Here is a 13988-nt window from a genome sequence, read left to right as displayed (position 1 = left end):
GGGGCTGATTTTTTGGGAGGATGTTTTTGGGGTTTTTTTAAACTAGAAACTCAAAATAACCCAGAAGAAAAATAGCTGCATTTGTGTGTGTTTCCGTGCATGCATGCATGTATATTAGGATTGCCAGTACTTGGAAGCAAAAGAAGGAAAGGAAATGGGCTGTCCCTTTTAGCAGAGGTTAATAAGGATGCTATTGAACAGGTGAAATCTATTTGCCTCCGCGCCGTGGAAAGCTTCAGCTGCCCTTTGCAACACGCTGAGACTGTAGTAAAGGGGTAGGATGTCCCTCCTCCCAAGCTGTTGGCAACCCTAGTTTGTAAACGTGTTGTCCGCTATGGGCCTACGCATAGAATTCTGTGGGGACGTGGGTGGGTTTACAGTACATCCCAGGACCTTCGTGCGACTTCTTTATTAGTTGTCACTTTTGTAGAATGTTTAAACTCTGTTTCTCTCTTGTACCATTGTTAATAAGTTTTCGTTGATTTATTTAGGAGCTTTTTGTATTTTATATATATATAAAATACATATATATATATCGGTCTCTATATATATATATATAGCTATGCCAGGGTGCCAGGTCCAAGGAGCATACAGGGGATGTGAAAACAAACATTTTGCGCAAAAGCAGGGAACTAATCTTGATGGAAGAGAAACTACATTCTTCAACACTCAGCGGACCCTGAAATAATGCAAAAGACAGTCGTGAAAGCAGTTTTAACCAGGAGATGGCAGCAAAGTTACAAGTTTCAATCTATGTCACTGAGGGCCAGCTAGTGGTTAAGAGGGATGGTTTCTAATCTGGTGAGCTGGTTTTGGTTCCCTGCTTCTCCACATGCAGCCAGCTGGGTGACCTTGGGCTTGTCACTGTCCTGATAAAGCTGCTGTGACCAAGCAGTAATATCATTCATTTTGTATTTAAGGTGTCACAAGACTTACAAAATCAAGTTTGACATTCCCACGTAGCAGCTGCAATGTCTTCGGCTCCCACCCACAACACGCTGCCTGATTGTAAGCATATTTAGTCCCAAATTGGGGCAGTGCCCACAGACCCAGGACTACACAAAATATTATTTCCCATTTATGCCTTCAAAACAGGAAGGTGTTGTCTTATACTCTTATACAAATAGATTCCAGTGGGTAGCCGTGTTGGTCTGAAGTGGCAAAACAGAAATTGAGTCCAGTGGCACTGTGAAGACCAACAAAAATGTATTCGAGGCATGAGTTTTCAAGTGCAATGCACACTTTCTCGGACAAAATAGAACAAGGATCATAAGAGGACATACCGTATTTGCCGGCGTATAAGACGACCCCCCAACATTTCCACTCAAAATACAGTACTATGGGCCACTATGGGCAGCTATGTCTATCCCAACTGAAGTGCACCCGGCGTATAGGATGACCCCCCCCCCACTTGGAGGCATGTTTTTCAGGGGGGGAAAGTAGTCTTATACGCCAGCAAATACTGTATATAAGGCAAAAGTAAATTAGTGACAAATTAGTAAGCTGTGTCATAATTTCAAAACTGCAGTCTAATTCTTTGCTAAGACAGCTAATCAGTCCTTTTGAGTTCAGTTGTAGTTCACAAAAACCTTGGAGAAATAAAAATGTCAAGGTTAGTAATTAATGGCAGACACTTTCCCAGTTGTAAAAAGAAATAATTAAAAGAGACTCGTTGCTGGCCCCATCCATCTCCACTCAAGCATGGAAGCATCCCCACAAGGGACAAGCACCCTCACCTGGATAGCCCAGGCTAGCCTAGGCATGCCAGCTTCCAGGTGGGACCTGGGGATCCCCTGGAATTATAGCTCATCGCCAGACTAAAGACATCAGTTCCCCTGGAGAAAATGCATGTTTTGGAGGGTGGACTCCATAACATCCTCCAACGAGGTCCCTCCCTGTCCTCAATCATGCCCGTTCCCACCAAAGTCTCAATCTGCAGATGGCAATCCTGATCTCATCAGAGCTCAGACGCTAAGCAGGGATGGCCCTGGTCAGTATTTGGAAGGGGAATCATTGAGGAGTACCAGGGTTGCAGTGAGGCAGGGAATAGTAAACTACTTCTGAATGCTTCTTTCCTTACAGCCCCTACAGCAGGGGTAGTCATCCTGTGGCCCTCCAGATGTCCATGGATTACAATTCCCATGAGCCCCTGCCAGCAAACTCATGGGAATTGTAGTCCATGGACATCTGGAGGACCACAGGTTGACTACCCCTGCCCTACAGTGTCCCCATAAGCTATCTAAGACTTGATAGCAAAATAGAAAGGAAGGAAGGAAAGAAATCCTAGCGACATACATGTATTTATTGCCCACTTTCCTCTGAAACCAGACTCCTGGGAGGTCACATAGGGTTCTTGGGAGGTCTCCCAACCTGCTGCAACCAGACCAAGATCTCCTTCGCTTCAGCAAGGTTGCTGCCTTGCACGTCTTAAGAACATCCCCTTTGCCTTCACATGATCAACCCAACAAGTGGCTTTGTGGGTATAAATTATCAAGAACATTTGATTAAAGACCACAGCTGCCAAGCATGTTAAGGTCTCTTAGGCCAAAAGTTCTCATGGGCGACAATTTGGGTTGGAGGCGGTGTAAAATATTTAGCGACCTCCATTTCTGCTGCTTGAGGATCCAGTTTAGTCGGTCTCGAAATCTGCTTAAAAACTGTGGTTGGAAAGATTGACTGGAATTGAGAGTGTTATTGAGTTCACATTCTTCTTGAGGCAGGCTATAAAGAAAGCAGCCAGGAAAACACAATCCAAGGAAATAACAGTGTGAAAAATTGCAACGAGCATGCCAAGCAAATGCCAAGACCTCACAACAGCACAATAAAACAATGCAGAAATGGGGCAAGAAGTCAATATTAAAATCAAGATGATATTATCTTATTGTTTTTTAAGGGATCTCCTGTACCACATTTCTCTTGGAGCTAAGATTAGCTGAAAACCATCCCAAGAAAAGCTTCCATTAAGCTGCAAGGAGGAGCGTATGTCAGTATTCGTTTTCAGTTAGCATTTGATTTTGTGAGGACATCGTCAAGACGTATAGCTTCTTGAACTCAAACAGGCTTTTCAAACCCAGATGTAAAAATATGGATACGGATTAGGGTAAATGTTGGGGGAAGGGTTTGGGTTGGGATAGGTATAAGACGGTAGATTTGCAGGATGTATTTTAGGTAGGGAAGAGTTTGGAGACATAGTTAGAAAAGGTCACCTTCCAAAGCAGCCATTTTCTCCTGGTGATCTCTCTCTTGGAAATCAGCTTGACAACTCTAAAGAAGGACCCGTCTGCATTTTCTGCTAGGACCCTACCCCCCCCCCCCAACATAAAACTAGAACCAGCCCTGGTCAGAGGGATCGTGTTTTTCACTTGCCTCTTGAGGGACCTACTAAAAAGCAATTAATTGAGGAGGGATCTTGGTACCACTTTTGGTTTGGAGATTGGCACCAAGGGGGAGGCAAAATGCTTCACACCTGTTGGTTCCCTCATGGATGTTCCGCTTTCTGCTTCATCTGCAGCCCTACAGGGGCCACAACGGGCACTCTGCTAGCCATTGCTTTAAAACAGGGGTAGTCAACCTGTGGTCCTCCAGATGTCCATGGACTACAATTCCCATGAGCCCCTGCCAGCACATCTGGAGCGACACAGATTGACTACCCCTGCTCTAGCAAATGCTGTCAGGGGTTCATGGGAATTGTAGTCCATGAACATCTGGAGGAACACAGATTGACTACCCCCTGCTCTAGCAAACAGTGTCAGGGGTTCATGGGAATTGTAGTCCATAAACATCTGGAGGAACACAGATTGACTACCCCTGCTCTAGCAAATGCTGTCAGGGGTTCATGGGAATTGTAGTCCATGGACATCTGGAGGACCACAGGTTGACTACCTCTGCTTTAAAAGAGGATGAAATAAGGAATAAGATGGGCAGGACAGAAATTACCTCAGCACTCTGACAGTCTGTGGCAGAGGCCTTTTCTCTTCCCTTTGAGCATGCTTGGTGGTGAAACAGTTGACCTGTGCTCGACTACAGAGAGAAGCTGGCAGAGGGCAAATCTTTCTTGTATGCTCTTTAGCCTCACAGCGTTCCCATTGTGGGAACGGGTGAAAGAGCAAAGGGGATACCGAGTAACTTCCAAATTTTCCACTTCCTGAATCAGAACTTTGGCCCACAAGAAACAGTGCGCTGGAATTTGTACTATCAGGCAACCAGCGGTCGTAAGGCTCACTGTCTGGACGAAAGAAGGGGGGGGGGACCTCTGGAGAAGGATTTCAGCAACATTAGCTAATGCTGGTTAGGTTTGTGTAATTCCCAGGACAGGGATGGAGGTCTCTTCTGTGTTCCAGCGGTGGAGCTCAGGGAGTCGGGTGGTATGCAGCTGCATTCCAAATACTGCTATATAGAGAACTTTCCTGGCACCCAGGGAAGCTGCCCTTGTCTCCCTCAACCCCACCATCTGAGAACTTTGGCCCGGAGAAGAAAAGGAACAGCCTGACTTTGAGTTTTCTGAGCCCACGCGGGTAAGCGCTCCGGTTGTTCGCTGCTCAAATTCACAAAGATTCTCTGTAAAGAGGTGAGGCAGACCTGGTAAACCTGTCCATAAATATAGACAATCTAGCTTCTCTCCCACTCCGGAGCTGCCAAGACTTACCGTGTAGCCTCACGGTTACTGTGTAGGATGCACAAACAAGGCAGCCTGTGGGTGGCTGGACCATTGATTTGATGGGCATAGGTGACAGGCCAGTTGCAAGAAGGGCAAGAAGAGGGGAAGAGGGGAAGTTTCATGCATCAGTAAGATGCTGAAGCCAGGAAAGAAGAACAAGGGCTGGTCTTTGGTACCCTGCTTTTAACTACCCAAAGGAGTCTCAAGGCGGCTTACAATCGCCTTCCCTTCCTCTCCCCACAGTTGAAGAAGAGTTGGTTCTCCTGTGAGGGAGGTGAAGTTGAGAGAGCTTTGGAAGAATGGAATCTGGTCCAAGGTCACCCAGCAGGCCTTTTATGTCTCAGGGCCAGAGCTTTCTGCATCCTGGCCCCCACCTGGTGGAACGAGCTCCTAGAGGAGATTACGGGCCTGACGGAACTTGAATAGTTCCGCAGGGCCTGCAAAAGAGAGCACTTTGCCCAATGCAAGCTGCTACAGTTAAAAGCATCATCACTGTCCGTAATTTTGTAATAACGCTTCAGTACAGAGTTCCTGGGAGCCAAGCTGGCCTACACCCACACCCTTCCATTGTAGAGTACTAGTCACCGCCACCTTTTTTCTGTTAATGCATTTGGTTTTCTGGAGCGGGAACTTCCTCCCCATCCACCCCCCCCCCCAAAAAAAAACAAATTAATGAATGAACAATGAAATAGAGAATAGAAATAAAATATTTGTTTATTGGGAAACATCTGTTTGTCTTCAAAGCGATGCAGAAAAGTTTACAGGGGATGGCTAAGCGATGCCTTCTGTCTCGAATGGCTTTGCTTCATTTTCCCAGGAACAGGGTCAGGGATTCCGTGACAAGCACTGCAACGCTGCGCGTAGATGAAGTTTGTTGTGACACCCTGGCCTGAATTCTGGAAAGAATTTAGAAACAAAAGTTAAAGAAAGCATCTGCAGGACGCCAGTTCTGTCGAAAGCAGCCTGAGAACAAGTTGACTGAAAGATGTCTACATTTTTTTCCCCTGGTACAGGAACTCAGGAAGAAAGGGGGAGGTTGGCCAAGGCTTTTTCTCCCGAAAGAGAGCTGTCTTTTATACCCCACTTTACTTTAAGGAGTCTCAAAGCGGCTCACAATCGCCTACCCTTTCTCTCCCCACAATAGACACCCTGTGAGGGAGGTGGGGCAGAGAGAGTGCTCAGAGGCACTGTGATTGGTCCAAGGTCACCCAGTAGGCTCCATGTGAAGAAGGAGTGGGGAATCATGGAATGTGTGTTTTTGGCTTTTCAGATATTGCTTTTTGACCATTACTGTAATAATCTACTTATCTACTTATTTATTATTGCATTTATGTACCACCCTCCCCTGAGGCTCAGGGTGGTTTACATAAAACGCAGAAAATAGTACATGGAAATCAGCTTTTCACAATAACAATAACATTGGACTATAATAGAGGTCACAGAGTATAATGCAAACAGGTCCATAGCAGAACGCATGGGTGGATTTCTGGGAAGGAGGGAGCAGGGGCCTGTAGATGTTGCTGCTCGCCTGGTCTCAACCAAATGCCTGGTGGAAGAGCTCCCTTTTGCAGGCCCTGCGGAACTGTTTTAACTCCATCAGGGCCCTGATCTCCTCCAGGAGCTCATTCCACCAGGTGGGGGCCAGGACCTAGAAAGCTCTGGCCTTGGTAGTGGCCAGGCAGGCTCCTTTAGGGCCAGGGATCATTAGCCGGTTGGTGGTGGCGGAGTGTAAAGCTCTTTGAGGGGTATTGGCAGGGAGGCGGTGCCTCAGGTACACTGGCCCAGACCCTGGCTGCTGCATTTTGGACCAGCTGTATTTTCTGGATCAAGGCCAAGGGCAGGCCTGTGTAGAGCGAGTTACAGCAGTCCAGTCTAGAGGTGACCATCGCATGGATCACTTGCAAGACACCTAAATTCAGTCGATCAGAAGACACATATGATATTGGGAAGTGAACGGAATTGGTAACAGTGTGCAAACATAGAAATGCGCACAAGGCAATAATTACCTAATTTGGCTTTCACCAATTGTATTTACCTTGCAGCATTGCTAGATCATCTCCTGAATTCAGTGACTTCCAAGTGATTTCTACAGCTCTTCCAAAGGAACCTCAGTCATGCTGGGTAAATTCAAGTGAGTAGCCACGTTGGTCTGAAGTAGCAGAACAGAAACCTGGAAAGGAATTGTTGCTATGCCGTTGAATTGTTTCTTGCTTTCATGGCCTCTGCCTTACAGCTACTTGACACCATAACCTTTGTGGCCTGCCAGGATATCTACCATGCATTAATACAATATGAGGAGCCCTTTACATCAGGTTCTCAAAACCATGTTTTAAAATCTGCTCCCCCCCCCCCGCCCCTACTCTTGGTGCTTTCTTCTCGTAAGTCTCTAGGTGGAGCTGTGTTTTCAGTAAACCCTTCTGTTCCGAAAAAGATTGGCAACGTTTCTTGCCAATACTATTTAGAGAAAAGTGGTGAACGGTTGAGGGGGAAAGGGTACCTGCTGCATCCCATTGAAGCCTGAGCCAAAATTCCCCCTCATAAGCCACAGGAAGGGCTGTAGCTCAGTGGTAAAGCATTGGCTTGGCACACGGGTTATCCCAGGTTCAATCCCTGGTGTCTCCAGTTAAAAAGAACTAGGTAGTGGTTGATGTGAAGAACTTCTGCCTAGAATCCCTGACAGGTACCACCAGTCTGAGTAGACTTTGACAGGCCAAGTGTCTCATTCAGCAGAAGGCAGCTCCATGTGCTCATGTGAGTTCATAATAACACGTCTGGAGTGAGCTGGCTGTCTTTTAGAACAGGGGTAGTCAACCTGTGGTCCATTTGCTGGCAGGGGCTCGTGGGAATTATAGTCCATGAACATCTGGAGGACCACAGGTTGACTACCCCTGTTTTAGAACAAAATCAACACAACTGGCTATCATTTCCCTCTCCCCCTTTACAGCAGCCACAACTAGAGAAAGCTGCTGGGCTAGTTGAGTCATAATTTGGGGGGGGGGGAATGTGTAGGCCATTTCTTCTGCAGAGGCCTTGAGACACTTGACTTCCAAGCTCCTTGAGGCATCTGCTGGAACGGATCCACGATAGTTAACTGAACTTCTTCGGACAAAATGTTTCATGAATTGTTGGAATCTGCGGTGAAAAGGCTTTAAAAAAAAAAAAGCAAAAGTGTATTTGTATTCATTGGAAGTTGCTTCTAAGTACAGGACCACAGCCTAAATGACAGGCAGAAGTGGTTTAAGGATTCATGGGGCTTGTAGAACCAGAGGCAGTTTAAGAATTCGTGGGGACCCAGCAGATACAACTGCAATGGGACCAGCCAGACTGGGGGATGGAGGGTCCCCCCACAGTGGAAAGGGGTTGTCACTCTGAATGCCCTTAAAGCGGGGAAAGAGAGAGTCTACTACCCTAATCCATGGGGGGGGGGAGGCAGCCCTACATGCATAAACTGGCCCTGATGACAGTACTAACCTATCTGCAGAAACAGTGAAACAGCCACAAAACAATTGTTATTTGGGGGACGGGGGAGAATACTGACCGTGTCTGAGCCCACCGGCCTGAAATCCTGCACTGTAGTTTTTAATCTCTCCCTCCTGCCCCCCCGAAGAAAGAACAATGGTCAATTCTAATATGTTTTAATATGTATAATTTTAATCCATTATAAAACAGATTTTGACTGTTATTAATTTTTCAGAGCTTTATAGGGGTTTGTTATTACATAAATGTGTAACCCTCCCTATGTTTTCGCAGACAGGGCAGAGTATAAATCCCAGAATAAATTACTTTTGAGTCTCATATTATTTTGACAATATTTACAACACTGGTTTGTAACAGTAGCTCTGCCCTTGCTATTGAGAGAGAATGCATACGCATGTACCACAGTGGTTATGATGACAATTACAATTATGGGATAGCATTTAATGAAGAGAATGCCATGATATGCATAAGCATTGATTACCCATTGAATAACATGTCTGTTGTTAGCTGCTTTGGGCTTAATTTAGTATTGTATCATAAAAGGTAAAGGTATCCCCTGTGCAAGCACCGGGTAATGTCTGACCCTTAGAGTGACACCCTCCAGCGTTTTCATGGCAGACTCAATACGGGGTGGTTTGCCAGTGCCTTCCCCAGTCATTACCGTTTACCCCCCAGCAAGCTGCGTACTCATTTTACCGACCTCGGAAATTTGGACTTGCAGTGCGATTCTAAGCCGAACTACATCCTTCCAATTTCATTGAAGTCAATAGGTCTTTACGAAGGTGCAATTCTATATAGGATGAAACGCTAAATGTGCAATTCCAAGCAGTTACACCATTGAATGACCTTAAAAAGGTAAAGGTATCCCCTGTGCAAGCACCGAGTCATGTCTGACCCTTGGGGTGACACCCTCTAGCGTTTTCATGGCAGACTCAATACGGGGTGGTTTGCCAGTGCCTTCCCCAGTCATTACCGCTTACCCCCCAGCAAGCTGGGTACTCATTTTACCGACCTCGGAAGGATGGAAGGCTGAGTCAACCTTGAGCCGGCTGCTGGGATCGAACTCCCAACCTCATGGGCAGACAGTTCCAGACAGCATATCGCTGCCTTACCACTCTGCGCCACAAGAGGCTCTTTTTTGTAACATGTGAGTGCTTAAATCACCTTAAAGCTTCTCCCATGTTTAACACAGCACAGAAAAGAATGGAAGAGAGACACATTTGTACTGCAAATAATCTCTCTAGCCTGTGTTGGATGTACATTCCAAATGGAAAAGCAAGAGGAGACTGGAGTCTCATAAATATTAAATTACTGTGTACATTTTGGGGTATCTTTCCCAGTTTAACAGATCTGAAAACCCCGGAGGAGGAGTCATGTTAATCTGCAGAAGTCAAAACAAGAAAGTTTGTGGCACCTTACCATTGTTTGAATTTCTTTCTGCTGTTTGTAGCTTTGGGTATAAATCTCTCTACCAGCTGAGTTTAACATCTGGCATCTCAGGCCACAATAAACACTTCAGCCTAGCTACCTGTAAGCTGCCTTGAGCAGGAAGGAAGGAAGGAAGGAAGGAAGGAAGGAAGGAAGGAAGGAAGGAAGGAAGGAAGGAAGGAAGGAAGGAAAGAAGGGTCTTTCAAATGCTACAAGCCTCTCTGTTGTAGTGACTGTAGCAGACATCCATTCATTCACTGACAATCTTTTTGTCTTCACCACTACATAATTTTGCTGGAGGCATAAAATGAAACAAAAGAGATCTTACAGGGGAATAAGTGGCACTAGACTCCCTGATCTGCACAGCTCTCTGTCCTTCTGCGATATTCAACAGATCCATAAGAACTCCTTCAACTCACTCAGTTCCCTGATCCTTTTTTCAATACCTGCAGGGGGTGAGGGGAATGCAAAATGCACTTGGATTGTGCATGGAAAATCCATGAGGATAACTCTTGTCTGCCTTTTGCAGTTCTTTTACACCAAATCCACACGGCATTCGAGCATCACCTTTTCTTTTCTATGGAAGAGGTAAAAAACCACAGGAGCCCCACTGTTGCATCTATGTCTCCTAATATGGAGGATTAGGCTCTTATATTCACTGAAAATAACCTGGTTTTAGTATCCTCATGATAGGGTGAGCACAAATTCCCACATTGCAATAAAGCCCTATCGCTTTATTGGTTCTTGCCTGATTCATGTCATCCTTTACTTGGGAACCCATTCATGTGAGGAAATACCTTGCATCTTATTTGAGACGGAGAAAGTTTTTTCCCCAGTTGTAGTGGAAAGTGTTGTCAACTCACAGCTGAATTATGGCAACTCCATAACATCTGAAAGGCAAGAGATACTTGGCCTATGTACAACAACCCTGGATTTCCTTGGTGATCTCCCATCCAAGTAGCAACCAGGGCCAACCCAGCTCAGGGTTTTCCCCTGAGTATATAATATATATAAAATCTATGATCAGGTAATGTAAAACATAACCAAGATATTGGTTAAAGAGATCTGTTTTAACTTTGGGTGAAGCTCTAGGCCTGCTTATGTCAGAGTATGCGCCTTAGAACAAATGCTGGCAGGGACTCATGGGAATTGTCATCCATGGACATCTGGAGGGCCACAGGTTGACTACCCCTGCCTTAGAACACAGCAAGGGGGGGGGCATACAAGTAATTGTGCATTAAATCATGCCAAAGATGCACAACACAATTTTTGCTAGTTTTATGTTCATTTTTTTTCATTTCATTGCTGTAAAGATCATATGCTCATGCTTATTTATTTATTCGTGCATTTATGTATGTATGTATTTATGTATTGAGAGCCAGTTTGATGTAGTGGTTAGGAATGCGGACTTCTAATCTGGCATGCCAGGTTCGATTCTGCAATCCCCCACATGCAGCCAGCTGGGTGACCTTGGGCTCGCCACGGCACTGATAAAGCTGTTCTGACTGAGCAGGAATATCAGGGCTCCCTCAGCCTCACCCACCCCACAGGGTGTCTGTTGTGGGGAGAGGAAAGGGAAGGTGACTGTAAGCCGCTTTGAGCCTCCTTCGAGTAGAGAAAAGCAGCATATAAGAACCAACTCTCCTTCTTCTTCAAGTGATAACACATTTTAGAATACAGAAAATGAATCATATCAGGTTAATTTTTTGGTGTACATTCTCAGATCATTTAGAATCATTCTGAATATTAAAAATGGAAACTTCTTCCTCAACCATTCTTTCCCCCCTTTAAAAGTTATATCTTATTTCCATGATAAAAAATATTTATGATCTGTTACTCTGCTGGGATTTCATTATGTTCTATATACACAAAAATAATAACATCTTCAGAATTGATTTATAACTACATTAAAACTTCATTTTCTCTTGGCTTGAATTCTGATTTTCAGCGTAATGTACCGAATTTACTCATAGGCCTAACTACAAATTGGAGCTGTTCTGGCTTGTGCAATCAGCTCTATCTTAGTTCAAATATCCTGGAAAATCAAATGGCAATGATAGCCCTGTGGTGAGGACTATACCACTTTAGGCCAGAGGTAGCGGATTCTGTATTCTTTACAGAAAACCTTCAGACTAGTACAACAGGGGCAAAGTTTCTACCCTCTCTTTGCTGATTTTCTATTTGCCATTTTTTTAATGCAGGGAAACTTTCCAAAATGTGATTCTTTTTGATTTCTGCTTAGCTGTCTCCTTCTTAAACCCTTCTCAGCTCTGCCCCTCCGTTCCGAGCATGTCAAGAAATCATGTTCTTCATCAGCTAAACATGTGGACTTAAGCTAAGAGGTAACCTGAGAGTTAAGAAAAATCTGTCTGTGGTATTGATTAATTGATTATATTTCTATACTGCCCTCCCATAAGGCTCAGGGCGCTTAACATATAACATAAAGATATACATCACAATCATTATGTTATGGACAACAACATCCATAACTGAGCAACAGCATTATAATATTTCACGTTATAACAATAACTTTAACTTTCAAAATACGATCCCATGGGAGGTCCGTCTGGGTCCAGATCGTGGAAAGGGGTGGGTTTCTGAGGGGCCAGCAGATATTGTTGGGTTGGCCAACCTCAACCAAATCAGAGTAGAAATGGATGTTTTGCACCCCTCTGGTCATCAGCCAGTACCAATGACCATGAGATTGTTGGGATGTCCGTACCTGTGCTTAGAGCATGCCCTGGAAGGCATCCAAAACCGCAAAATTCCACTGCAAAATTATGACATCCTGAACTGATTAACTTAGAAGGTAGGTAATATCCAGAGAAGCATCTTTGAATATTTTAAGCCGTTCTTGGGAGTGGCCGGAAATAAAATTTAATAATAATAATAAAGCCTTGCATTAAGTAATGCCAGTCACATGGGGATCGCCATTTTCTGCCTACTCATTAATTCAAAAAGCTCATTGTCATCCTGGTGAATAATACTTGCTCATGCAGATTTACCCTTACAAACCCAAGCGAAATTTGATCCAATAGCACCTTTACGACCTTTACGACCAACAAAGATGTATTTATTGGTCTTAAAGTTGCTACTGGAATCAAATTTCGTTGTGCTACTTCAGACCAACACGTCTCCCCACTTGAAACACCCAAGCGGGTGCACTAGTTTCATTTTTAAAAGGTCCTGTTGACCTGGTTGTTTGGCCTTGTATGGAAATGGCAAAGTATTTCCTGACTTAATTTTTGAAGCATAACTTTTAAAAAACAGAACATGAGACAACCACACATGTTCTTATTTACAGACCAGCCAACAAATTTACCCTGAAGTAGTTCTACTGCTTCCAAAAGGTTCCTCTAGCATTTAATTTCATGAGCCAGTTTGGAGATCTCGCACCAACTTGGGAAGGCGGACAATTGATGTCAGGAATAAAAATCCCGATTGTCGTTTGAGCCATCACAATAGAAATAATCCGTGGTTTGAAAAGTGCATCTTGAATTGCTTAGGGAACTGTGGTTAAAAAGAAAACTCCAAAAAGGAGGGTTTTTTTCCATTATGGAAAATATTGATATAAAAATAAAACACACACATACAAAATCCCCAAATTTTTGTGCTGCTTTTCATTACAGTGTTACTCAAAACAAATCCTGAGAATATAAAAAAATAACCAAATATGACACGCACCTTTCATGTGCAGAATGTGGTCAACATGTTTACTGTGTTAAGTGTGGAACAAAAAGTTTTTTTCTCACGCACACACCCCAAGCTACCATGCATGAGATATTAGTACAGGGCCCATTCCGCACACAGGATAATGCTGTTTCAATGTGTTTTTGTAGCTCGATTTTCCTGTGCAGAACAGGAAAATTACTTCTAAAGTGCATTGAAAGTGCATTATCTATTGTATGCGGAATGGGCCCAGGGGTCTCCAATGCGCTGCCATAGGTAGTGCTCCCATAGGTAGGTAGAGGTGCCTGCCAGATGTTTTCAGAGAGTGGATCGTGCTTAGTGGGAACTTCTGCCCAGAAAGGGATCTGACTGGTCACTGGTGAGTTGATTGACTGTGTAGATTTTTCAAAAACACTGCTATGGCAACAACTGCCACTGTAGCACAATGCTCTTTACCGTCGTAGCATCCATTTTGTGGCAAGTTTCACTTCTTCCAGCCACTGTTTTGTGGCAGCCATTTTGTGCCCCCCATGCCGCTGACGGTATCTGCAGGCTCAAAATGGTTGGGAACCCGTTTTAGTCCCTGCCATAGCCTCTCTTTACACCAACTATTAGATTTCAATCGGACCCCTCTTTTAAATTAAAATGTTCCGTCTGAAGTTGCCCCTTCTCTTTGATGGAGCAGCATCTTCGTTACACGTTTGAGGGGGTCAGAGGACTTCTTCAGTCATTAATGCCACACTGATGCATCTAATGA

This window comes from Paroedura picta, chromosome 7 (genome assembly GCF_049243985.1).
Source record: "Paroedura picta isolate Pp20150507F chromosome 7, Ppicta_v3.0, whole genome shotgun sequence".
Classification (NCBI taxonomy): domain Eukaryota; kingdom Metazoa; phylum Chordata; class Lepidosauria; order Squamata; family Gekkonidae; genus Paroedura; species Paroedura picta.
The sequence above is the reverse complement of the archived record's forward strand: the minus strand, read 5'-3'. Positions refer to the sequence as shown.